This window comes from Thunnus albacares, chromosome 14, assembly GCF_914725855.1.
Source record: "Thunnus albacares chromosome 14, fThuAlb1.1, whole genome shotgun sequence".
Classification (NCBI taxonomy): Eukaryota; Metazoa; Chordata; class Actinopteri; order Scombriformes; family Scombridae; genus Thunnus; species Thunnus albacares.
Genome location: NC_058119.1, coordinates 25,057,613 through 25,085,445, shown reverse-complemented (window position 1 = coordinate 25,085,445; position 27,833 = coordinate 25,057,613). Strand labels below are relative to the sequence as shown.

The following is a 27,833-nucleotide window of genomic DNA, read 5'->3' as shown; positions in this document are numbered from 1 at the left end:
TGTGAAGTCTGCATACAGGAGGTAGCAATACAGGCTGCTCGTTGGTGTTAAAGAAGAAAAGCCTGAGGTCCATCATCTTAGCAAATAGAAATCTGTTATTCCACCAGCTTGGTTTGCCCCCCTTTCATATTCACATCCCCCAGTCTAAATTAGGTTACCACATGTGCTCTCTGGCACGATTCGCGCTGCAACCCTAAAATGTGTTTTCTTTAAATCCCAAAATGAGGACGCTGAATTTTTAGTTTCCCTTATTTTATTTGTGCAGCCATAAACAGGCAAAGGAGAAATTAGATGTGAAGAAACACTGAGTATAAAAGATGCAAATGACTAAATGAAGAACCTGGAGGGGCTAATAACAGCTTCTCACCTTAAAGCAATAAAGAAGTATGTGGCCGTGGGAAGGCTGAGGATGAAGTCTTAAAACACGGGCGGCTTTTTGTAAATGAGCAACACTGCTTCCCCCAGGGACAGAGCAGAATAAGGACAAAATCAATGGGGAAAATATAATGAGCTACAGTTTACAATAGCACCAACAGAAGACAATACTGATGGCTCACAGATTTCAGCCGAATGGCCCATCTACAGTGTGTTGCTTTTAGATTATTCCCAATGTTCTGTGGTCTTGAGATGTAATTACAAAGTCTAGACAGTAAAATCAGTTCACACGAGCGTCCTGCTGCCTGGTAGACTTTCCGTGACCCATTATCAACCTGCAGTGTCGCTAAGATACAATGACATTTTGCTGAGTCGTGCAGCCATGCTAGCAGAGTGCTGTATTTTCATAGAGAGATTAGCAGTTTTCCGCCTTTGGTGCAGACTTATGCTGACAATATACTTCATGTACTTATGGTAATGTATGGCACTTAGGATGACAGTGTTCGTCCATGTGATATTTTGGCCTAATGGTTTGTTCCAAAATGATTATTCTTGCAGGGATTGTTTTGTCAGATACTTTGAGAAGGTAGAATAAATGAGTAGTAAAAAAAAAAGCTCAAAGTCTTACAACTACAGGGGGGTTGTCCATCTTGTAACGGCTGTTCAGATCAAACTCTACTTTAAAAGGCATACGGCATCAACATGTCTGCCGGTGACCTTACACCACGCCTGCTGTTCACACCTTCTGCAGATTTAGCAATAATACGGAGTTGTGCTTTCCTGTGACTGCAGTTTACCTCAACAGTTTAAAAGTGCATTTAAATATTCATTTATATTTGGTCTTACATGTGTGTTTACATTCCATACCTGTAAAAGGTTCAGATTTTTGCACTTAATCAGTGCTGAGGATTAACAGGAACAGGAACAATTCTGGCAATCAAGGAATTGTAGATTTCATTTATCAAGCAAAATGCCAAATAGTCACAGGTTCCACTTTTTCCATACTTGCTGTAAACTGAGTATCTGTTAGTTTTACCCACAGTTGTTGGTCCGACAAGCAATTCGCAGCCCTAATCTTTATTTGAATTGGTCCAAAAAGCAAAAGGAAACAGTCATGAACATTGGCAGGACATTGTTATCAATGTGTACTGCCAAGGTGGAAAGGGCAAAACTGAAAACTTAAACATCTTCAAATTGTATTTCAGACAGTTATTCATTCTTTCCATGCTTTTAAAGTTTTAAGTCTTTTTTTCAAAATGAAATAAAGAAAGTGACAGAACTATCGTTTCCAAGGGTAGACAGAAAGTTATTGCCACTGGAGATGGAAAATCAAATCATACTAACTTCTATCTTTCAGGCTTATCTAACCACATAGAGCTATTTCAGAGCATCTGACGGAAAAGAAGGCTTATATTTTCAGATGAGGAAGTGGAAAAATACACGGCTGTCTGGAGCAAGTGTTGTAGGAGTGACACTATTGTGAGAGCAGGACGTCTGAGCTCAAGGATGAAAAAAAATAAAAAAAATAAAAAAATAGGCCTATAGTTACCAGCCAATCCCCAGTAAAATAACTGCCCGCCACTTGCACCTGCATCTCCTGTGCAGCATTTTATTTTAGACTCTGCAATGAGTCAGAAAGGAGGTGAGAGGAAGAGGAGGAGGAGGAGGAGTAGGAGTAGGAGGAAGAGGAGGATACTTACCTGAAGGGAGACTATATGAAAGGAATCATGCACCAAAAATAAGTTGTAAGAGAGTCTCATAGTTAAATATAGTGGATGGATAGTGCACGGACCAGTACATGGAAACACTTCAGCAGCTTATATACACTCATACGATGAAATGTTTGTCTGTGTGCCCATGCACCTGTGAATGCATACTGGCGCATGGATAATACTGACACAGCTGGGATCCACCAGTCTCTGCCAGCCAATGTGTGTGTGTGTGTGTGTTTGTGTATGTGTGTGTTGGTGTGCAGCTACCAGCTGCGCCCACTGTGCTGATCCTCAAAGCCGCTATCATATTCTGCTTGCATGATTTCACCGCAGTCGTTCTGAGAGCATCAAACTCGTAAACACATGCTCGCAGTTACAAGTCCATATTCACTCTCACATTCATGCATATGATCAATTTTTTCACATAAACACCCACTCAGTGACATGAGATATTATGATTGTATAAGAAGGGTTTCTTCAGCTGTTTGCTGTCAAACACACTATTTATACATTGGATTTTTTTTTTTGCACCACACGGCATTCAAGAGCAAACCTCCATCTATTAAAAGAAACCACACAAAAATAAGGTTTCCTCGTTTGAAAATATTGGATCAGATGGTTCATATTCCATTGCTGAGGTCACTGAGTGCTGGAGAGGAAAATGTTTATGTTTCTGGACAGTCCTGAATGACAAGGGCCTCCCGGTACCCATCCGTTATTGTCAAGAAGGTCTTCAGAGTCCAAAATGCTTCTTAAACTCTAGGTCAGGGATGACTTCAGGGCCCTTGGATGTTGCCAAATTTCCCCATGTAAAGGTCATCTGTTATACTGCCCTGTAAAGCCACAGAGTATTGTAACTGTGTGAGGAGTCAAACGGTAAAAAAATGGCTTCAAACTTTTATCTCCAGTCTGAACAAAATCTTAAAAAATGTCTCTGCCTTCATAGAACTGCATGGAACTTGGCTTTTCTCCAGTTTTTTTTTTTTTTTTTTTGCGGTAATGTTGAGATTTCAATTGGCTGCTATCACGGAATAAATCCCAGCATCTTGATTTAGAAACGAGATGAAACACCAGATTTTAATCCGAGAGAGTGTTATGTGTTTGGATAGAGCTCAGCTAGAGGACTATAATCAGAATAATTATTCTGGTCTCACTCCAGCTTCAGGCCTTTTAGCTAATGACAGACACAACACTAATGGCTAGATTTCAAGCTGTCTGTTTGCATCATGTGTATATGAGATGTGTGTGCAAATATCACGTGTGTGTGCGCGTGTGTGCATGTGTGTGCGTGCCTACAATATTTGCAGACATTCCAAATGCAAAAAGTAAGAGATATTTCTGATTATTTCCTACAGTAATGGGTTGCAAAGCTGAGAGCTGATGCCTGCTTGTATCCTTAAGTGACCTTGTTCCTGGCAACCGCAGCCCGTATCATTTCATACCTGCTTTTTTTCCCCTTCTTTTCTCTTTAAACAGAAGAGAACAGAACTCCTACGACAATATATCACAAAAGAAATATTTAATTTCTTGCATTACAACATGAAAGCTGAGCACTAACTGCTGCTGTTTCGCCTCTGGATGGTTGTTGTGCAGTACAGGAGAGTAGTGCAGTGCTCTCAGCGTATAGATCTGCATAATAACACAGTCTGGTGCACAGGGAAGCGCACTGCAGACAATATTACAAGTAGTTTGTGTTTATTATAGCCAGCACAAAAAAACTTGTACACCCAAGGCTATGTTGGAATGCACTCACACATTATAACTTCTTCCAAAAGCTTTTCTCTTGATAGTTATTTATCACAAAACATCAGATTTGTGGGTCCTCGCCATGTTCAGCATGAGGAAAATCACTCTCCGGATATGAATGCAATTCATCAAAATAAATCAATACTAAATATCATCACTTACTGGAAGCTTGAGTGTACACGGTGAAACATGCGCGCAACACAGTTGTCGGCGGTGACCTACCGATCAATAGGCCTTTATTCATGCATTCCACATTTCACACAAGAACCAATTCAGACAGAGCTTTATAGTATTGACAGTATTGTCTCAGGGTCCCTTGCAATAGCACAACATTGTGAAATCTATTCTCCCTCACATAACGAGCTGTCATTTTCTAGTTGGAATGAGCTCAATCGTCCGCGCATACAAAGCAGGCAGATTTAGCTGCCGAACGATAAGAACGATAACACAATAGTGATTGGTATAATTCCACAGTGACATTGTTAATATCAAGTAATCATTAGTGCGGTGCTTCATTCTTAAAGCATCTGTGATGTGGTTATGGACAAAGTAGTGCGTTTTTGTTAGCGGCGTGCTATTAACGAGGTGCTGTGTCAGCACGTGTTGCCACAGATACTCTGATAAAAATCCATTTTTTTTCTTCTTTAACAAGGTGAAAGGAGCCGTTATTCTCTGCATACAAAGCAGGCCGACTTGCTACATGATAATACCGATAGTATGATGATGATTGTTGTTGTACTGGAGGGATATTACCAACACTGAATAATAATGACTTGTTATAATGCTCGGCTTAAGATAAAGGTGTTTTTGTATCTATTTGAGCAACTTATTCAGTGTTGTTCCAATCTGTTGACATCTTGCTTGCGTGGAATACAAAGTGTCTCCAAATAAAAATTTCTAAAGCAAGACTGAAGAGGGACAAAACTAATTGGACACAAATTCTCCATATTTATACTCGGAGTAATATAAGAAAGTAAACTGTGTTGGATGTTACTGTGTATGTTCAAAACAAAAACAAAACAAAAGTTGATATCTAGGGTGATATCTTTTCAGTCTTTTCAAGGCTTTGTTGGATATCTCAGGTACAGCAGCGTCAAGAATCTGACAGTCTTAGGCTGCTTTTCTGCTTAAGCTTTTTGTGCTGATCCGTACTTCCTATAAAAAATGGAAGGGAGGTTCATTATTGCAGAGTCTCAGTCCTCTGAGCTGTGTGATCTCTCACTGCACATTTATAAAGATATGGATAAAAGAAATATGGCACTGAAGATAAAGGCCATTTTTAGCCTTTTGATATTTAACCATTATGATATTATAAAATATCTCCCTTGCAGTATTTTTCTTCATCTCATGTATTCATGTACCATCACACCCACATAATTGCTAGATGGAAGGGAACACATCCTTTTAGAAAACTGTATGTTTCTAAACTGCTTTCTGCTTTTTTGCCTTATTCATCCTTGCACAAATCACAATTTTTTACTTCCAGTATCGCCCTGCTCACACAGGGGAGCTGCTCTGTGCAGCCACTCAGCACCGCCACACCCTGAGCGGCTCCACTGGGACAGTTCAGGGTTAAGTAGCTTGCTCAAGGGCTTCTCACTGGTAGTTACTGATGGAGGAGAGCACATGTCCTGTTCATTTCTCTGCCCAGATAACACCTCAGGTGATCTGGGAACGCAATAGAAACAAAGGCAGCGGCGTCTGTTACAAATTTCCTCTAAACCATTCATGACTGATTCTAATCGTCAATCTTCCTACCTTTGGGTCCTGACCCAGATTTGGCCGTAGGATGAAGGATTATTTCTGTACTGATGATGGTTACTGACAGAAGTAACTGTTTTCATTTAGCTGTTCTAGGTGAGAGTGAGACAAGCCTGAGAGAAATATGGTTCTGCCTAAACTGATTCTTAAGGGAGTTACTCTATGTCAAAGTCTCATGAGTCTGCCTTGTATAACCTAGACCCTCTGGCCAGGCTCTCCCATGGTGGTACCAACTTTTTTTTTTCTTTTATACACAATGACGTGACTATTATGTAATAGCAACTGGTTATTTAAAGCCGAGATTTATCTATTCATGTCATAAACAGTTCCATAAACAAAGGGTCTCCATTGGCTGCAACAAACCCTGTGCCATGCTGAAGAGTCACATCTGAAGTCCCACTATGTGCCATGTAGGCAGTAATACATGAGATGTCTTAATATATGAAAGTAATGGACAAAGTGACAGCAAACAATCACTTTTGGTAATTTTCAGCAGCTACTTTTGGGGAATTATTGAATCAAAATCAAATGTTACCATTGTCGATAGACGCTTAGTCATGTTTAATATGCTAATATATCATTTTACACTCAAAACTACACACTGAAAAGTCTTTTTGGCCTCTTAAAGAATGGTTAAGAGTCTAATTTATTGAGAAGTTTTGCAAATTAACAACTTTATGAACCCCAATATAATGAAACTAAACCACTTTTCTGTTTTTTTGTATCGAATTGCACCACCGTTTCTGTAAAGTGTCTGAAAACTTGACCATAAAAATCCCTGTAAATTACTCAGAAAATATGTCTATTGCATAGAGGCATGGGTTAGATCATGCTACACTCACAGTACTTAATCAAATTCTGGTCTCATTATGATGATTTTTCATAAAAAGATTAAACAACACCATCATTATTCTATGAGAGTAATATGTCATAATGATATTTAATATTTATAGCAACATTTATATTTTAAGATCAAACCCTGAAACACCAGTATACACATGAAAATAAAATGCAGAATGCAACATCCGGACCAAACTGATCAAGCACGTTTGGTTTGAAACCTCTGGTCCAGATATACACATTTTAAAGACAACTTTCAGCCAATCAAACAGATTTGTTTCATATTTTCTGTTAGCAGGGTGTCATTAATCAGAAACATAACAGTAAAAGCTGAACTCTGAGTTTGTTTGTGTGTTCATAACGTTCAGTCCGTCCACTCTGTGCTCGTACATCCACTGAAAGTCTTAACAAGCATAAACCAGCAGCAGGCTGGTTTCATGGTACATCCAGGAAGCGGCTTGGTGAATTGAGAACAGTAGTGGCCAAGTCAACACATGAATTAAATATATTTTATCTATAGTTTACTCACTCCAGTCATGCATAGCCACAGTGCACTACTTTTTTCTTTTGATACGAGAGTCAAATGCAATAAACTTGGGCAGACACTGAGGGAAACATGAACAGTGTTTGAAAATCCAAATTTTCTCTACAGTATCTCTGCTGGAACGCTGTCAGCCTGCCGTTGTCTTTGTTGATATAATTATTTAGTAGATTGAAGACATTTTCTTAAACTCAGAAAATCATTACCAGAGCTTAAGAGAGGAGGATTAGACGGAGCATCTGACAGCTTTACGTGTATTTAGAGGTTACAAGAGGTTTGTTTGCGAAGTTGCTAAGGTTTAAATTTGCATAAGAAACAATTTTAAGTATTTTGAGTTACATTCTTGCTCAAAAAGCTTATTTTATATTAAAAAATCAAACCCCTCGCTTTGAATTCGTTTGTTTCCTGTTTTTTTCAAACATCTCTCCTTTAACTCCACCCAGCGTAATTACATCCACAGCATAATGTGATTTAATTAAAATATATCTAATTACATCATAATTACATAATACATACATTATATATAATGTCTTTGAACCCTTTCCTTGTCAATAAATGTTTTTTTTTCTCTCATTATTAACCTAAATTTCCTCTCTCCCTCTTCTCTCTCAGGCAGATCTGTGTCGCCGCACAGAGGAGAAAACCCTCATCATATCTGACACCAGTAATGAGCTAAAGGTACGTTCTGACATTTCTTTCTATGGTGTGTGTGTGTGAGTGCGTGTGTGTGTGTTTGTGTGTGTGGAATCAAAAGGCCTGTGAATTGGCGTTGACACATCGGGCCCCGCTAGCCTATTTAGCATTCTGTTAAACTGGCTGCCTCTCTTTCAGAGAAATAGAGAGCAAGTGGGATTGATGGGTAAAAGGACACAATCTTTCGCCATTCCTTCATTCTTTCGCTCTTCCATCATATTATTTCGTTTTAGTTATTTTTTTCCTTTTCTTCTTTCTTAATAAAGACATCTTCCCGTTCTTGCCTGTCTTTCTCGGTAATACTCTCTGTCCTTCATGCCTAATAGAAAATGATTCAGAATTGTTTTGCTTGTATTTGCCTAAAGCAGCTTGTTAAAGAGGACTTGTAAAAATGCATATTTAATATGATCTCATGGCTGAAAATGCGGCTTACAATGCATTTGCCCTCTGGGCACGTGTTCCCAAAGTCACCGTATCGCGCACCTCACATCTCCCATACTAAGCATTTTTCCGTTCGCCTGGAAAAGTTGAATAGATTAAAGGCAGATCTAATCGATCCTGAGTGTGCTTATCAGTGGCTGGCAGGCTGACGAGCCGATTTCAGAATAGCACATTCTAATCCTTCAACTGCAGGCTGGAAACTGGAAAAAGACAAATAGGTAGAAAGACTCGCAGACAGTAGGTCAGACAGGAACCATAGAAGAAAAAAAACATCTTTGTTTTTGATGAAGTCTGAAAGAACTGATGGTTGTGACGCCACAGACGACGACAGACGAGTAAATTAATACACAGTTCTAGCAACACGTTTATCAAGGAAGCTAATAGTAACAATTAAATCATCCACTCTTCCAACGCCAAGACCAACGCACCTCTCATGATTCTGTGTACGTAAAATATTGAGATTTTGCATTTCTTAAGTGATGAATATACAGTAATATCATCACACCATGTCTTTTGGCATTCCTATTAGGTCATATTCACCCGTTATTAAAAAACAGACATCAAGCAATGAGTGTCATACACTATTTTCACGATGAATCGATTCATTGTTTTGTCTATAAAATGTCATAAAATAGTGGTCAGTGCCCATTATGATTTCACAGAACTGATGGAGACATCTTCAAAGGTCTTGTTTTGTCCAATCAACAGTCCAAAGTCCAAAGATATTCAGTTTACTATCATGTATGACAGAAAAGCTTCAAATCCTCACATTTGAGAGGCTGGAACCAGCAAATGTTGCTTAAAAAAATGACTTAAATGATTATTCGATTATCAAAATAGTCGCCTATTCATTCTCTGTTGACCGACTAATGGATTAATCAGCTAATCGTTGCAGCTATACTTTGACAAACTCAAATGAATTCCTAGTTGTGGTGAGACTGGTCAGTATGCTGTTCAGGGAAATTTATAATTTGGTTTTGGTCTTTTCCAAGAACAAAGTGACAAGAATGGTCAAAATTCATACATACTGAATACAGACAAAGTATCAGTTATTGAAGGCTTTGATGTCGTCCTTTAAAAACTCATATCAGTCAGACATAAATGAAAACTTAAGCTCTTCCTCCATCTGGTTTTACCTGGATTATGTTCTGTAGCTCCCTATGAAATGCGTCCTCATTGACATCTATTGATTCTGCTGGTAACTTATTATGATTCTCGGTTTCAAAGGGTTTAGCCACGCTGTGTGCTGATTGGATGTTTAACCTTTTGACCCCCAAACCGGGATCTGAGCACATATCCCATAATAGGAGGCATTCATCCAGATGACCTCTTCTGTCACCGTGACAACTCAGCGGCAGGCAAACTGACAAAGAGATTATGTGTATGTGTGTGTCTGTACGTGTGTGTGTGTGACTGTGCTTTGTGGAGAAAGAGATAGAAAAGGAACAAAAGTGCTTATCTGAACCAATTTCAGGTCACGTCATCCCTCTCTCTCTCTCAGTGTGTGAGTTAAAGATCACTCAAGCTTCCACTCCACCGAGGAGACGAAAAACGGCAACAGAAAGAAAACATCAGATACGTATCATAGGGGTGGGAATCTTTGGAAATATCACAATTCAATTCAGAATCGATTCAAAACGGTTCTCAATTGAATAAATAGAAAGGGGGGGAACTACTGTCAGCCTCTTATGCACTCTGTGCCAAACCATCAACTACTGTGTTTTGTTACTGAACTGCAATGCCAGTTAGTTGGTCTTGATGAAGGTCACTGAAGCACAAAAAGAAAAAAAAATCAGAGGAAAGGGTGTGAAGGTTTGCAGCTTTTTGATATAAAAAGGTTTACTGCCTGTATGAGAATAATGAAATGAAAGTGTCATTTACTTTACCAACATCACTGGTTAGTGACCAGTACTGGGGAAAGCCATCGTAATCCAAAACACTGTACAGGGGCAGGGCTTGGATGGGCAGGGATGAAAACTTGGCTTCAGTCACTCACTGTGTATCTCTGTGTCTCTCTCTCTCAGATTAGTGCCTTTTCATTTTGGCTTATTACTGCTGAGAGAAACAACAGATTTATTCACCCAGTCCTGTGGGTGTTTATGTGGTTGTGTGTCCATGTATATGGCGGCCCTGGGCTATGCTTCTCATGTGTTTTCAGTCTATACCAGTTTCACACGCAGAGACAGCAGGAGCACATTAGGACTAGCACCCATTCTCTCTCTCTCTGCTTGTTGTGTTTTTATGATATGGAGAGATAGTTTCAAAATTACGCTCTGTTTCAGCTTACAGGTAGTTCAAACAAAGAGCTTTGCCCTAGCCAAAGGCTCGAGGCTTGGTAGAATTAATCTTTTCTGGCAGCAGAGCTGCACACATAGGCTGAACAATCTTCAACATACCAGTTTCAGGTTCAGTAAGACACGCACTTGTCAGCAAAGCAGTCATGGCAAAATGTCAAGAATTAGTTGACATTTCTCTGAGATCAGAGTTCATTTCACATGAGAAGCTGCATTGCTGCTTCGGCTTTGCATGTAGATTGTGTATATGTGCAGTACATACTAGGATGCAGTGATGGAGGTCGCAATGTGTACATACGGTATTAACACATGAAGTCAGTAGAGGAAGCAACACAGCGTTGATGAGCCTTTCTCAAGTGTGTAGAGTAGGAGAATACTGTTAAAACTATCAGGCTCATATATCTTTAAAAATGTGACACTGATGGGTGTCTGGGAGGACAGATAAGGAGCAGGAATTAGGGAGGAGATGATTTTCTTCCCAGGGATTTACACAAACACACACACACAGAGTAAGTTTTAATGCCCTCTACCAGTATTGATTACCCAGCAGTCTGACTGATTGAGAGCTAGATGTAGAAAAGCACACATCAATAAAAAAAAAAAAAAAAAAAACCTGGGGAGAGCTTTAAAGGCAACAGCGTTTCCCACCCACACACACAAACACAAAGAACTGGCATGCAAATAAATTATTTCAGAGATCCACTGAGCTGCAACAGTGACAGTTTGGGATGCCAGGAAGTAGTCTGACACCGAACTCCGAAAAATCTTCACAAGCTCCTCGACTGATCCAAAGTTGTTCCTCCAGTGCTGGTCACATTATTGCACTTGCAAGATGGTAGCAACTGGATTTGGTTATGATTGGTGGACTGTTCTTAACTCAATTAGAGATTTTTCTTGCTTTCCATGTGCTATCTGCTCCCATCCTCATCCATCATCTTTTGTGTGATAATAGTGGATGAATCATCAGAAAATATCAAGCAGTCATACCAGGAATATTTGAAACAACATCCTTACATGGATAAAAACACCTCGCCTTTACTTGCAGGATCATACCACCATTAGTTCTCATCATGCTGGGTCATTTGAGGGTAACAGAAGAATGTCAGTGCAAATGTTGTCTGGACCCTCACTGTGGCTTTGATGATTTCACCCTCTTCTTTGGATGTCTGTTGTTATGTTTGCAACGTGCTGGTTTAAGCTTGTACCACTCTTGCACTCAGCCTTTCACCGTTCTGAATAAGAGCATCAGCTTAATACCTAAAAATGAGTGTGAGGTACATTATATCAGAGGTTTTGGGAGACAGAATTGTTCAGCTTTAGATAATTTTCAACTGCATGAAAAATCCAAAGTGAGAGGATTTTGTCTTTTTTCTTTTTGATGGCAAAGGAGTGAAAAATGACAAAGCTGTTGTGTGGATTGATGCATTTATAAAATGGCTTCATTTGACATAAATTGTTGTCTCCTTTCATAAAATATTTAGCAATTTGAAATCCTCCGCTAACACTGGCATTAAATGAAAACTTACAATTGAAAGTCACTGACATTTTCTGCCTTTTTATGCACTAGGTGCCTTCAGAGATTGGTTAAATCAAATGGTAAATGAAAAAATTGGAACTTCAGTACCCAGGAAATCTTGAAATGCCATGTCAATAAACACTTACATTTACCAACCCCGAGGGTCTGCGGTGTTTTAAAATAAGCAAGAAGAAGAAAAGCAAACCACCTGCTGTTTAAGATACAGTTTGCATTTCTTTCTTTAACTTTGATTTCTTCCTCCTGTGAGCGGAGAAGTGACATCAGAGTTTCATTTGGCAAATAAGGTCAACCTACAGTCTTACTTTTGGGGTGATGGGATGTTCGTCTCTGTCGCAGCCTTGATTCTGTGTAGAAATCTGTCCTAGATGTTTGGCTTATAAAATAGCTACACAGGTGATGATGTAATCATCAGAGGTTCGGGAACACAGGGTGATGAAATCAGGTAAAAATGTTTAATTTTAAAGCTTAAGGGATCTGCTATCAGAAGAAAATGACATTTCAGAATGGAGGGAAATTGCTTTTTGAGGGGCTCAAAGGATGTAAGATATGGAGTTATCCTCCAGTATGACATTACAGGTTTGGCTTGATCAACCAAGCCTACCACCACAAAGCCACCTGCACTGGATTTCCACATAAACTAGACAAACAATAGATTTTGACCAATATGTGATACATTTTATTGCTTTTTAGACAAAAAACAGGACGATAGATACATAGATACATAGATAGATAGATAGATTTCTCTTTTTTTAAAGAGATTTTAAAATCAGATAAGACTTTTTTTTTCCCTTATCCACATATTTCATTTTAATTCAGCTCTGCTCTGCTTTGGTCTTTATCTGTGGTGCTGTGCTCTGAATTTGTATTCGCTGCTCTGTTTCCTCTCGTTGAGCTCTTCTTTACTCTGCTCTGCTCTGCATTTCATCGCTCCGTTTTGCTCCCGTTCTGGCCTCTTCTGTTCTTTCTATACATTTCACTCCATTCTGTATGCACAAATCAAATGTAAATATCCCATCAGCATCATCACACAGCTCAAATCTCTAGTGAGCAAAAAAGGAGGGGAGGAAAAAAAAAGGAAAGACAAAGAGTGAGCAGATGAATGTGTTTGTGGTGAGATTACCATGCATCATAAACCCATAAACCCCTGCAAGAAATCAGAGGGTTGGACGGAAGAGGAGAGGAAGAGAGTGAGGGAATGATAGGGATTCAGAGACAGAGGGAATTTAACAATGAAAGGAGTTGTGGGGGGGGGGAGAGAGGAAGAAGAAGAGATGCAAATATGGATGATGGTTAACAGCAGAATGAGAGCAGAAAAACAGAGAGAACGAGAGGGAGGAAAAGCAAAGATCAGGAGGGAGCAGGGAGTGTCGGAAGGCACAGATACTGAAATACAGAGAGATAGAGAGAGAAAAAACAAATGTAAGCCTCTGAGGATTAACTCTCTCATTTCTCTTTGGGGAAGAATGGAAAAAAAGAGGATTTCCACCCTCCTATCCTCTCAGCCTCCTTTTGATATCTCTCTCTCTCTTTCTGTCTCATATTCTAATATCTTTAGTCTCTATTCATCATGTTGGAACAGACTCACTGAGCTCGATAAAGCATGAACACACATGGCTAACCTAGCTGGACACAAATCCCTCTCTGTTGCTCTCTTTCTTCCTCTCTCCTCTCTCTCTCCAATACTCTCCGGTCGATCTCTTCTTTTCTCCGCCACCGTGGGCCCCGTCCCCCGTTCGTTTTCCTCGTGATTTCACTTGTTTGTCGTAGGACTTGGAAGTCAGCGTAAATTCTTTCTACCTGTGTCTTTCTCTCCTCCATCTGTGGCGGTTTGGCAGCTGTTTAACTGTTGCATGGGGCCAATAACACACAACAGCGTTCATCATTGTTTGCGGTCGGTTTAACGAGCTTCGCTAATAAGATGAACGTGTTTCCCGCTGATGAGTTAATGGCAATTTTGCTGGTCTTCCGCGGCGCAGTGATTTACAGTTTTCACATGAAAAGCGCTGCATTGAAGGTTGATTTTATTATTAATGTGATATCATTTGAAAAGTCAGCCAGAGTAGAGGTTTCCAACCAGAGTAAAAGTTTGCCAGTGGAAACCCCTCATGATCACATTGGTTTTTGATCATATTTAAGGGCTTTTGCTTGACTGCAAGGCTGAAATAAGAAATTCTCCAAATGATCCTCTAACGCTGACTGGCTAAACATGCTTTACTTGGCTTTCTTTTTGTGCTGTTATAGGATCTTATTGCTAGTTAGTTTAAAATCTAACTGCTGCATAGTTATGACGAAGCAACTGATTTATATTCCTTCATATGGCCTCATTCATTGATTGGCACTGCTGCAAACTTGGTGCCCAAGTTGATATTTTGGAATATCTCAAGTTGAAATGCAACGATTAGAAGATCGGCTATGTATGATGAATAAATTGAGCAATTTGAACAAGTTATTAATAAGTTTTATAAGCAAAAATGCCCCAAATTTGCTGGTTTCAGCCTCTCAAATGTGAATATTTTAATATTTTCTGTGTCATACATGATAGTACACTGAATATCAAGACATTTGAAGATGTCCCCATGAACTCTAAGATGTTCAGTTCAGTTTTTTATTATTTGTAGACATTTTATAGTCGCTGGTCCTTATTACTGGCCTTCAACTGTTGTTTTCTCCATCTACAACCAGTACTGGTAACAAAGAATTGCAAAGTGGCCGAGGCAGAACAATCACAATTCTCACAATGTCCAAGTGGCCTGAACAACCCTTTGTGCTGTTACATTTTTGACGAGGTACACCTAAGCTCGGTATAGCTCGAGTGTACTTAAGGCGACCTCACAGCCACCAGACTTTAGTGCAGAAGTAGAAATGCTTCTTCTATGTTTGCTTTATGTACCCTTTCTCTTTTTTTTTTTCTCCTTGTGGTTCTGTGGCCTCACTCGTTTCTTTCTCTCTCCTCCCTTCTTTCATTTCTTCATTTTCTTTTGTGGTTGTCTGTCCCTGCTCCCCGAGCCTTTAAGAATCTCAAGTATTTTATTTTTCCTTTAGCCTCAAATCAATTCCAGACGCCACCGTTTCCTGCCCCCCTACCTCTCTTCTTCTCTCCCTCCCTTAGGGGCTATAGCTCAAAACCACACACACACACACACACACACACACACACACACAGAAATGGAGTGAGAAAGACAGAGTAGGCAAGAGGCATAGTGAGTCTCAGGTTATGCTTGCTTTTCCATAGCATAAATTCCTCAAACTTTCCTCTCAGCCCCATTATTCCTGTTCCAGGAATTGTGTGTGTTTGTGTGTGTCTACTCTTATGATTGAGTGGGATCTTTTCCCGATGACTTCCTTTCTTTTCGTGTTTGTCTTGGCATATCTCCTGTCATACTCATCTGTCTTTTTATCTCTCTCTCTCTCTCTCTCAGTTTAAAAGGTTTAGTGACACAGTCATGAATCTCTTGTGATGGAGAGTGTGTGTGTGTGACTGTGATCTCTGAACCACCGCACATGTCCCCCAGTGAGTCGTTTTCATTCATTCACAATGCGTGAATGTGTACACACACACACACACACACACACACACACACGAAGAAGACGATTTTGGACATTTATGAAAGCAGGCCAAGAAAATGTCTGGCTGCGTCTGTAAAAAAAATACATACCTGTGATCTTCTGCAGCACTGTGTGTTCACTATTCATTTATATTCTAAAAGTTTTCCACATTACTGACACTGTAATTCTACCACTGTGATGCAAAACTGTGCGACGGATCTTAGTGGACTGTGACAACAACGACAAAAAAGAGAAAGAAATCAGGAGAAAGTAAAAGAAAAAGACAAAATAAACAACAGAAAGGGAGAAAGAGAAGGACAGAGCAAGATAGAGAGGAATAATTAAATGGCCAGTTATTTAAGGATGCCCTTCAACGCCGCATTCATAAGGTTTCCATTAACGTCAATTCTAACAGCTTTTACCCAACACGTTTTTTAAATTTTCACTTTTAATTCTAATCTTGAGCATTTTTGGAGATTACTCACCGTAATCAACTGTGAACGTCACTAATGTGGAGTCCGTCAGTCCAATTGAGTGAAAGGCCTGATAGTCGCGGAGTTAAATCTCATAAAGACGACATTCCCGGACAAACCAATAGTCTATACAGTGGTCAGCAGGCTAATTAGAGCTGCATTGTCTTGCCTCGAGCTTAACTGCATCTCATCAGTTCACCCGTTGTTTTACAGTCTTATTTCAGCCGCTCATTTTAAAGAACACAGAGCGCTGATTGTTTCGGTCATCAGCTTGTTTTTTTCAGCCAGGAAGATTTCCTTACAAATTTAAAGGCCAAAGCAGGAACAGCAGATTGACACACCCTGCTGAAACACTCACCCCATTACCGGCTTTGTTTATGTTTTCATTATGTTTCACTGCAACGGAAACACATTTTCTCTTCCTCTAATTAATTGTCTGAGCTTCTTATACAAAGAGGACGTTGGTGACAGTTTAAATCTTTGTGTGGACTTTCTGTGCGATTATTTTCAACATATATATATAAATGATGAATGATGCAATGGTTTAACCACGCAACCATTCTCTCCATGTGGGAAATAACTGGTTGTGTGTTGAAATCGAGCTGGGCTTTGATGAATGCATGATATGAAATCATCTGGCAGCTGTCTTTATAGAGGTGAACCGTTGTCACAGTGATGTAAAACAGTAAAGAAAACCAGCCCTAGAAAATCTATTAAAAGGAACAGAACATGTTTCACAAATTATTTTAGACCGCAATCTCTATCTCAGTAGCAGAAAAAATACTCATGATTCCACATATTGTGCGTTTAACACAAATTGCACATGATTTCCATATGATTCTCAGTAATTGAGGTAGCTAATCAAAACGAGCAAAACAAAAATGTTCTCAAAATACACATGTAAACTCTGTTTATTTATATGAAATAAAGTACTTTAAAGAGAATGATTTAGCTCCGTGTGTGAATTAGAGTTCCCAAAGCCAACAATGGCAGTTAATTAGAGAGTTAATTAGGTGCTAGTTAGCTGAATGCAACAAATGGAACTTTGTGTGTGTTGTCAGCACATTGTTTGTCTTCTTCATTATCGGCTTTGTTTATTTAGCATTCTTCAAATTAGCATAACATGCCACAGCTTTTTTTTTTTTGTTGTGCCAGTAGCAATGTTGGAGAAATTACTCGTTACTAATTTCTTTCTCTTAATTGTAGGAATGGCTGTTTCTGTAATTCTGGCCGCCCGCTGAAAGTTGCCGTCCGTAAGCCTCTGATTCGACTCGCATTTTGTCAGTCGAATCACTGCCTTTTGTTTTAGGCGTGTCGTTATACACAGAGTAATGCAGGGTGACAGCATGACAGGCTGTAAAGTTTTACAGATCCTTGTCTGTAAATGACCTAAATACTTAAGGAGGATAACACGACGCAGAGTGTCGTGTTATCCTCCTGGAGTATGAGAGTATGAACAAAGCAGATTGGTTCACTGTATTGAAATGCGGTGATGTTGATAAAGCCTGGATGTATTTTAAATCTTTTTTTTTTAAGTAGTGGATAAGATGGCTCCAATTAAGATTATCAGAATCAAACAGCGGACTGAGCCTTGAGTAAGGGATGACATTTTAAAATTGATCGGGTTAAGAAATTTAAGCTTTACACATTTTAGGAAAACCAGGGAAGTCCAGTTTTTTGCAATATAAGAGATCAAGAAATGAAGTGAACAGGCCAAAAAAAATTTTTTTTTTTTATGTGAAAAAGTAATTGAACACAGAAATGACTCACACAAGCTGTGGAAATCTGGGATACAGCAAATGACTAAAAGCCAAACCCAATAGTTTTAGTCTGGACATTAATGGTGAAGTTACATCAGTTAAAAGTGAACTCATACTTTACATCAACAGTCTGGTAAAGGTAAAGGATCTCTCTTGTCATCCAGGTCTATATGGAGAAACGCAGGTACAAAGCTTTTATTCTCAACAAGGGCTTCAAGCTGAATCATTTTCTTTTAACGGAGTAACAGAGAATATAGTCCTTAAGAGACTGAATGAACTGATTTTCAATAAAGCAACAGGTTTGGATAATATACCTGCCAGGTTCCTAAGGGATGCAACAGAGCGTATTACACCCGCTGTAGCCCATTTAATCAATTTCTCTATAGAGCAAAGGAAGGTACCAACAGATCTCAAGAGTGCAAGAGTCATTCCTCTCTATAAGAAGAGTAATAAGTCTGATAAAGGGAATAATAGACCAGTTTCAATTTTAAGTGTCCTTTCCAAGGTCGCAGAAAAGATCATACATGAACAGATAAATACATACTTACTGAGTCACAACATATTATATGAACTACAGTCAGGTTTCAGAAAATCCCATTCCACCGAAACCTGCCTTTTTTTTTATTTAACGGCCCGCATCAGAAAGGAGGTTGATGCAGGCAATTTCTGTGGAATGGTCATGTTAGATCTTCAAAAGGCCTTTGATACTGTAGATCATGGTATTCTGCTGTTTAAGCTAAAGACCATGAGGTTTAGCAAGTTGGCCATAAAATGGGTCAAGTTTTACCTCTCTGGAAGGACACAGATCATGGATGCCAATAGGACATTTTCCAAAGCTGAAACTATCAATTGTGGGGTCCCTCAAGGGAGTGTCCTATGCGGATGATTCAGCTATTCTTGTCTCTCATAAAGTCGTGTGGAAAAGTCTTTGAGTCGAGGAGCTTCAAAATGTTGGGACTCGACTGTCTGTCTCTACACCGAGGGAAAACAGAGGCCATCCTTTTTGGATCCAGAAGTAAACTGGGAAAGACCCCAGTGGTGAAGGTAAAGGTAGGAGCGACTGTTATTTTAGGTAAGGATACAGTGACAGTACTTAGGATGTAAACATGTATCAGGGGGAGGCCATGGCCATGAAAGCCCTCACTAAAATCTGCTAAAAGACTTAATGCTTGGCAAGAAAATCAGGTTTGTTGGATAGATCAACTCTAAAGATGTAAGTTGGAGCGTTAGCTCAATGTCATTTTGTCTATACCGCCACCTACTGGTTTGACAGGACACCACAGCGCATCAAAAATAAACTCTAGACGGTCTAAAACAAGTAAATCAGTGTTGTGTTACAGCATATTTTCAACGACTTAAATGGCTTCCAGTTGAGAAAAGAGTCATTCAATTCAAGTTGGGACTTTCCCATATAATTGTTCATAATGAGGTCCCCAAATATCTGTCCAATGACTTTAATCGCTTCAGAGGCAACCACAACTATGTAACAAGAGGCAGCTGAACAGATTTTTTTTACTATTTTTAGATTCAAGAGTTCAATAGGCAAAAATACCTTTTTTTATACACAGCTGCAACTGAATGGAATAAACTTCCAGTAGTGCTGAAACTCATTGAAGTAGAAGAGAGAAATTTTAAGCAGGTGATGAAGAAATGGCTAGCAAATAGTCTCTAAGAATACACAAATTAACTCAGAGTTGGTCGTTTATTTTATTTCTGTCTTATGTGATTAAGTGGATATTGTGTGTGCACCTGTCATTCTCGCCTGGTTTGGCAACCTACTGTTTAACCAGACGCGTCCCAGTATCTCAACCATCCAGTGTGATTGACTCTTCAGCTGACAGCGCCGTCAGCCACCAGCAGGAGACGCTCCATGCTGATTTTATGACCAAACTAATACCAGGATGCACACTTTTTATTTCTCTAACTCTGTGGAAATTTGACGTTTTCACATCACAAATGATGAACAACAGCATTAAAAGTTTTTACAGATAAATTCTGAGACTCATGCAGGTTTTTATCAGTTTAGTGTGGGGCGGCTTTGCAGGGCTGCTTGATTGTACTGTAACTGCGGCAACTGGGCAGAGACATGAATGTTTCTTATGGGTGACTGTATTGAAGAAAGAAACAAAATGGCCCATAAGAACAAAATATACTGTATGTAACCAGATAAATATAGAGAAATATAAATGAGAAAATGATAAAACACATCTTAATCACCACCTGTCCACAGAAAACAGCAGAACCTTGTGAGTATTTGGCTCTTTTCCTGAAATCACTAACCTGACCTGAAACTCACAACTGTACTTATCACCTTCCAAGCGAAGTGAGTCCATATTGGCTCACGACGATCCACATAAGGACATCCGTTTCCTCATGGGAGATGCTTCTGTGTCTCCCCAAGGGAAACAGATCTGCTTCGCTGAGGGAACTGATCCTCTTCAGACTGTTCGCTCCATCACCTAAAACCTATTAAAGCTCCACGACACAAAGCACATTACCTTTACAGAGATGGATAACAGGTGACAGGATTTGGTGGTGACTAATGGTGGTCCCCTCCACATCTACTGGTGGTGTTTCATCCTATAACCACCCCGTTTTTCACTGACCTCTGGTATTATAGAAATCTGGGACTGTGTACTATGTGCTTTTGATTCCACAGCTGCAACCACAAGTCGTTTAATCAATTAGTCGATAACAGAAAATTAATCACCAACTAAGTACTTTTTAAAGAAAAAATACAATATTTATCTGGTTCCAGCTTCTTAAATGATAGTAAACTGAATATCTTTGGGTTGTGGACTGTTGGTCGGGACGAAATAAATCATTTTAGATCGCACGCTGAACTTTGGGAAACAGTGATCGACATTTTTAACCATTAATCAAAGACCAGACAACTAACCGATTAACAGAGACAATAATCAACAGATAAACAGATTATGGAAATAATCATTAGTTGCAACCCTATTAGATTCAGGATAAAAGTATACAAGATCGATCAAAATTTGCATCCCTAGATTCACGCATTTCACTCTCTTCCACATCATTTCAGTCTGACTAAGATTAGATTATACAATCTAGATTTCTATGTTCTGGACATTAAACAGCACTAGAACATTTAGTACTTCATTCGGTCTCATGTAAAAGGATACGGATGATGTTAAATTGAGGTTGATGAGATTACTACATGAAGAAATTGTGTGTGTGTGTGTGTGTGTGTAATGTGTGTGTGTTTGTGTGTGTGTGTGTGTGTGTGTGTGTGTGTGTGTGAAAACAGCAGACGTGGGGTCTTGCGGGTGGTAATTAGCACTTGAATTTCACAAATGGTTTAACAGGAATCAGCAACCTCTACACATATACATACACTCTCTCTTTCTCACATACACGCTACCAAATTCATACCACACATAACACACACACATGTATACAAACAAACACACACACACACAAGCACTGCAAAGACTAACTTTGCAGTAACTGTGGATCTGTGTTTGTGTGTGTGTGTGTGTGTTGGTGCTGCAAGCCTCATTAATACCTATTTTCACGAATGCTGAGAAAGCTTAGCAGCGCTTTCTTTGTAATCGCGCTTCACCACACACACACACACGCGCGCATACACACACACACACAGACCTATTAGTTCCTCTAATTGAAAGGCAATTAAGCCTCAGGTTTCATGGTGTGAGCTAAACGCCGGGTGTCTGTTTTCAGCACCGCTCTGTTTTTAAGCTTTTAACAGACCACAAAGAGCCGGCCACCGAAACGAGACACCCAAAGTGAACTTTAATACTTCGACTCCCCGTCCGTCAGTACATCTTTGTGTCTTTTAATTTTCTGCCTTCCTCTATGTCTTCTCAATCCTTCACCCTGCAGTCAGTTTTCCACCCTATCGTATATCTGATAGGAGTAAATATGATGATCACTACTTAACTAATCTATAGTTTTTGGTGTATTTTTATTTCACCATAATTGTCAGAAATCTAATGCATTTGCTTCCACCCAGCAGATGGAAACAAACACCATTGAAGGGTAAATCTTTGCAACATCTCAAAAGTTGTGTAAAATTCACTTGACAGTCGTTGAGACTGAAACATGAACGCTCTTTGTCTTTATTTCTCTTGCTAGTCTTTCTCTCATTCTCCCCTCCTTCCCTCTCACTCTTTGGTTGGCTCATTTCACCCGCCCCTCGTCTTATCAAATCTCTCTTGCAGAACATATCACTTGAAGGAACCAGACGTTAAAAAAAGAAAGGAGGAAGAAAAAAAAAAGAAAAAAAAAAAAAGCCCTTACACTCCACAGCTTTGCATCTACAGCAGAGTAGCTCGGGGATTTGTTTTGGAGAGTAGGAGTGGATTTCTACAGTAACAGAAAATCTCATTATAAACCTCACATGACCCCTTTTCTCATCCCAGCATAAACATGAAAAAAAAAAAAAAATCCCATCTGGTTCAAATAGTGTGTAGAGTTGAAGAGGGGTCCAGTGGTTGGAGGAACTCTCGTGTGAGTGAAGGGTTACAGGTTTGGCCCTGGAAATAGGCGGTCGTTGTGTGTTTGAGGTGTCATCGAGTGCATGTCCTCAGGCAAGAGCTTAAACCTATACTGGTTCATTTACTGTAAATGGCTTTAAGCCTTATAACAACTCCCAATGCAATGATGACGAAACAGTTATGTCACTTCTCGCTCTGATTCTGAAAAATACAGATTTATTCCAATCTCGGCTTTCTTATTCCAACGCCTCGAATAAATTCAAGTCCAAACCAACTCAATGTACCACAATCCCCCTGCTGCACTGCCATCTCGGTTCATGTCAGAACAGACTCGCCACCATGCCAAATGACACCAATGTGGCAGGAACAAACGATGATACAGTGGCAGTGAGAACACAGAGGGGACAAATGTCGCCTTCAGGCTGCGCTGTGGGAACAAGCAACACATTCTACATCCATTTCCTGTTCATGTCGGCCGCTTAGCTAATTCAGACATAATCCTTTAGTTCCATGGCTCGGGGACTGTTGATGTTCACTGTGGTCATTTCACCACAGTAACAGCGGTCTGCCAAATGTGTGTCAGCATTTGAATTGTGTAACGAAGGGGTTGAATGAGTCAGAAATCCACTTTGTTGCCATTGTTTGTAAAGGTCAAAATCCATTATATTCACAGGGATAGAAGTGAAAATCCGCCTTTGAGACGTACCAGCTTAATGGATAAAAATCTCTCCAAAAAAACACCTGACAAAGCCAAATTATTAAATAATAAACACCTGCAGCTTTGCTTTGTAGATGAATGTGGGGATGATGTGGGATCATGTTTGGCTTTCAAGATCAGTGCAAGTCTATGTTTGAAGGGCCTTATCCAATGTGAAAAGAAAAGAGGCTGCACTGGGAAAAAAATCACAATATAACCCCACCCTCCCATCCTTTCTCTTTCATTCCTCATATATGTATTATTCCTTTTGTACACATTGTGCAGACAAGGTACAGTAAGACCATTGTTTGCCTTCACATCCCTGACACTGACAATATGTGAGACAGGGGGAAAAAAGTAAGAAAGGACACACACACAGGTACGTATAATACACAATGACACACAGTGTGCCGAGACAGACGGGGATATATATCACATTCATACATGAATGAACCACCTTTATTACTACCGACACACAGAGAGAGACGGAGAGAGAGAGAAAGTTGGAGCGGAGGGGGGAAAAGAGAGGGGTCAAGTCCGTTTTCTTCTCTATATAGTTTCCAGGCATTTTCCAATGTTATTTTAATAGCTGCTGATTGTTGGAGGTTTGGCTCACCGAGGAGAGAGAGAGAGAGAAATGAAAGCACAGTCCTGAGAGAGACACCGGCAGAGGGAGTGCTGAGAGACTGATAGGAAGACCGAGGGATAGAGAGAGGTAGATATAGACTGGGAGTAATAGAAAGAGAGAGAGAGAGAAAACGATAAAACAGCCCTTGTTGTTGTTTAACAGTCAAGTCTTAGAGAGAGAAAGAGAGATTGAGTTCAATGAATCAGAATGGTTTAAATGATAATCCAACTTATGTTTGGTAAACATTGTTTATTGAAATCTGGGTTTTAAGAAGCATTTTGACCTGGAAATGATTTTTTGAAAAGGTTTGTCTTTGTACGGAGCCCCCCCCCCCACCCCCACCCCTCGGGGTCAGCTGAGAACAAAGAAGATCCATGTATAAATCTGTACTCTCGGATTCATAATCCTCGCCCTCGAATTACGAAACCATACCCACGGATTTTTTATTTATTTATTTATTTATTTTTTTTGTTCAGTTTTGGATAGCGGAATGCTATCCTCAGCCACCGTTGCTATGGAGACAAAGCCAGTCCGCTTCGCGTTATCCATTACAATACTGTAATTTATTTCAAACTGATTACGATTTTGACACACACACACACACACACACACACACATGTCGGAGGGCTTTATTGGATGACATGGGTCAATATTAACTGAGGAAGACTATGATGAGAATGATCAAGAGTGATTATTTCATATTAAATATCTTCAGTCACATAGTCTTGGAAATATAACATTAAGTGAGCAACTTCCTGTTAACAATCAATTGTGTTTGAGCACATGGATTGCAAATCCGAGGGCACAGTTTACAAATCCGCGGGCATGGATTCGTAATTCGAGGGCACAGATTATGAATCTGAGAGTGCAGTTTATAAACCGTGCGCACAGATTTCTAAGTGCAGATTTACACATGGATGTTTTTTTTTTTTCCACAGCTGATCCCAGTAGGACTTCATATCTTTTTGGAAACAGTGTGTAAGAAAAAGTTCTCACACTGTCATGCAGTTTCTGAGAAATGACGTTCAAAAAAAATGTTAGTTTTATTTAGTCTGACTCATTTAAACAGCTTTCAGACAACCCTCCCACAACGTCTGAAGAGTTTTTTTGTTACTGCAGACGACACGTGGAACTTTCCAGAAATTAAAACCACAACCTTTGATCGTACACATCGGATTGTGCAACCTAAAATAAAACTTAGATAATGGGTTGAAGAAACAGACTAGTAAAAAAAAAAACCCAGAACAGACAGAATGGAAAGGTGCCATAAAAGAAAGTTAGAGAAGCCAAAAAAAAAAAAATAGTCTCCAAATTATTCAAAGGTGGTGAAATACATCTGTTTGCTTTATTGTGGTTCTGGAGATAATCACTGTGATTGCAGATTTACAGCTCTTACTCTGACTGAAGAGGCACAGCAAGATACACATCCTGAGAGAGAAAAAAGACAGCATGACAAAAAAAAAAGCAATGCGTTTTTCTATCCAACTGCTATTTTCCTATTCAAACAATCATTCACTGCAGACCCAGATTATCTGTTAAACACGATTAGAGTGACTGTTTGCTAATCATCATACGTTCCATATTCTAACAGGTTTTGGAGCAGAGTAAAGGAATACAGGACGGATGAAGGAGATTACAGGACTGTCAGTCAATACCAGGAAATTATAATTAAATCTAAAAGAACTTCTTAACTTTGAGTGTATCCTACACATCATCTTACCCCGGTGCAAGAAAAGAGGATTGGTAGGAAATGCATGTCTGTTTTTAGAAGATAAACCTCACTTACAAACCAAATACATACCAGATGAAACCAAAATGAAAGCTAATTAATCACAGGCGCGCACAGACTAACATACCCATATACAGATGCTCGCTCACATACATCTTACAGTCACATGCAAACCATCACATGTATTTAAAGGCGCATTCAGACGCCCTCAAATCAATAGTCATAGTTATTCATAAACACGAATATACACACATGTGGTGTGATTGTTCAGTCAGTAAAGAGACGACAGCCAGCGGGGGGTTCGTTTTTAACCCTACTGCTCTGACCTCTGCTTGACACACACACGCACGCACACACTATTTGTGTAGCTACCCTCTAATGTTAGCCAATGAATCACAGTAGTCTAGTCCAACACTTGACTCATGAATTCACAGCATCGCTACCAGCCCAAGGGACTGATACACACACACACACACACACAGACACACACACACACACACACACATACATATGCTGTTCTCTGCTCTAATGTGACTCTTGAGTCATGTATTCTGACAGAGGAAGTGGTCTGGCCAAAAGGCATGCTTGCCCCGGGGAGCCATTATTGCTGTCTGTTTCTCTGTTGCATTTTCTGTCTCCATTTCTTTCTCTCTTCCTCTCTGTTAAGCTCTCTCTCAGCCATCGGGAATATCAGTAAATCAAAAAAAAAAGAATATTAGACCGAAACTATGTGTCCAGGATTCCCAATCCATCATCAAATGCTGGTGATGCTTTTGACAGACGTATCCAAACCCTACGAAAACGTGTCTCTCTTTGAGTGTATAAAAAAGAAACTGATGGGAAATTTCACGTCGTGTTTCTAGTTCTCCATCTCATGCGAGAGAAAAAAAATCGTTTTCTAGCGTTTTTGCTTAATTTGAATGTGACAGCACAGTCATTTCATTGTCATCAAGCAAGTCCCACGATATGATATTCACAGTCACCCTGAGTGTTTCGGAGCTGTCACTCCATACGCTGCTATCAATCTGTTTCATTATTACTGTTTTTTTATGCATTTCACTTGACACATTACTGACAGTTTTTTAGACAGATGACCAGTAGAAGGATATCAGAGTTATTGGTGAAAGCAATTTATTTTGGACTTGCTTTATTTTTTACTTTATAAATAAAGCTGACACTTCATCGCTGACACAAGAGTGACAGTTTGAGAGGCTGTTAATAGATTCTGCGTAGCAGGTGTCACAACCAGTGCACGTCAGGGTTGATAATTGTTGTGTCGGTGTTGTTTTTAAGACTTCTTTGAAGTTTTTTAGCTCGTTCTCTGTTCAAATTCACAAATGATTTCACCTGCAAGTAACAACTTCAAAGAAAAAGATATTTCTGAGTTTTGGTTTATTGTCTTGTTATAAATTGTTTTTTAGCCAGTTATACATTTCTAAACTGTCAGTTCTTTATCTGAGCTAATATAGTTTTGGGTAAAATGCTGACAAGCTGAGAAAGATTCTCCTAACAAATGTATGTCTTCTTCTTCTATTTTCTCTCTTCTGCTTTGGTCTTTGTTATCTCAATTTCTCACAGATTTCTCTTCAATCCTTAATTTTTTATCAAGGTCATTTCAATTTAATCCCAGATATGTTTTGTCAAGCGGCCATCTTCCTGTAGCAGGCACAAACACATATACACAGATACACAAACAGATATATATATATATCAATCTGAAGACTCAAGGACAATTAGCCAGATGATGAGCCACTATGGGATTAACTGTCAACACTGCCTGGTTGGCTGATCATGTGGTCAACAGCAGCCAATGAGCCCTGAGGGAATTTTCTCATCTACTGAGCTATTGAATATTAACACACACACACACACACACACACACACACACACACACACACACACACACACACCATTGTTTTAAAAATGGTCCATCCAGGAAAAGAAAAGCAGAGTACAGGTCAAGACAGAAGATAACAGAACACAGAAAAACACAAAAAATCTGCCCAGCTACAGCTAGAAAATGAATGTGTAGTTGTTGTTGTTGTTGTAAAGGGATTTGTGCACACAGTTACTCTCTGTGTTTTGCGGTAGAGAGACACGTGTGGAATACAACACGGAAGATGTGTAGTCATGTCCCAAATCTCCTGTCGACCATGTCAGGTGCCATTATGGCAGTTCACTGGAGGTTCAGCAGTGTGCAAATGATGTATCAATACATCACCACTAGGCTGGAAAAGACATATCTGACATACAGTAGAGATGTGAGTGTAGGTTATTGAATTGGCTTTATTGCCTTGAGTGAAGTATAATTAGGTGAACCTGTTTCCAAATTTGCATCCAAGTAAATATTCTTGCATTTTGTCTGACCTTCTATTCCAAGTTTAACCTTGACAAAAGTCAAAACAGCTAAATGGGGGTCATCCTGATGCTCTAACCATCATACAACATAACTATTAATGCCTTCAGCTTGAATTTAGCCAAATAATTTATCACACATTGTTCTCTTTGTTCTCTTTCCCATATTTTCAGTCACTCTGCGTTGTTTACTGTCTTTACATTTTCCTGACAAGCAACCT

At 39.5% G+C, this 27,833-nt stretch overlaps 1 protein-coding gene across 1 annotated transcript in view; it reads left to right on the top strand.

The window, feature by feature from the left end:
- cdh11 (cadherin 11, type 2, OB-cadherin (osteoblast)) overlaps positions 1-27,833 on the top strand; it is a 93,516-nt gene that overhangs the window by 33,429 nt on the left and 32,254 nt on the right. Inside the window, exon 2 of the mRNA XM_044371990.1 lies at positions 7,588-7,653. The gene's annotated coding sequence lies outside the window, so the exon portion shown is untranslated. The remainder of the gene's footprint in view (positions 1-7,587; positions 7,654-27,833) is intronic.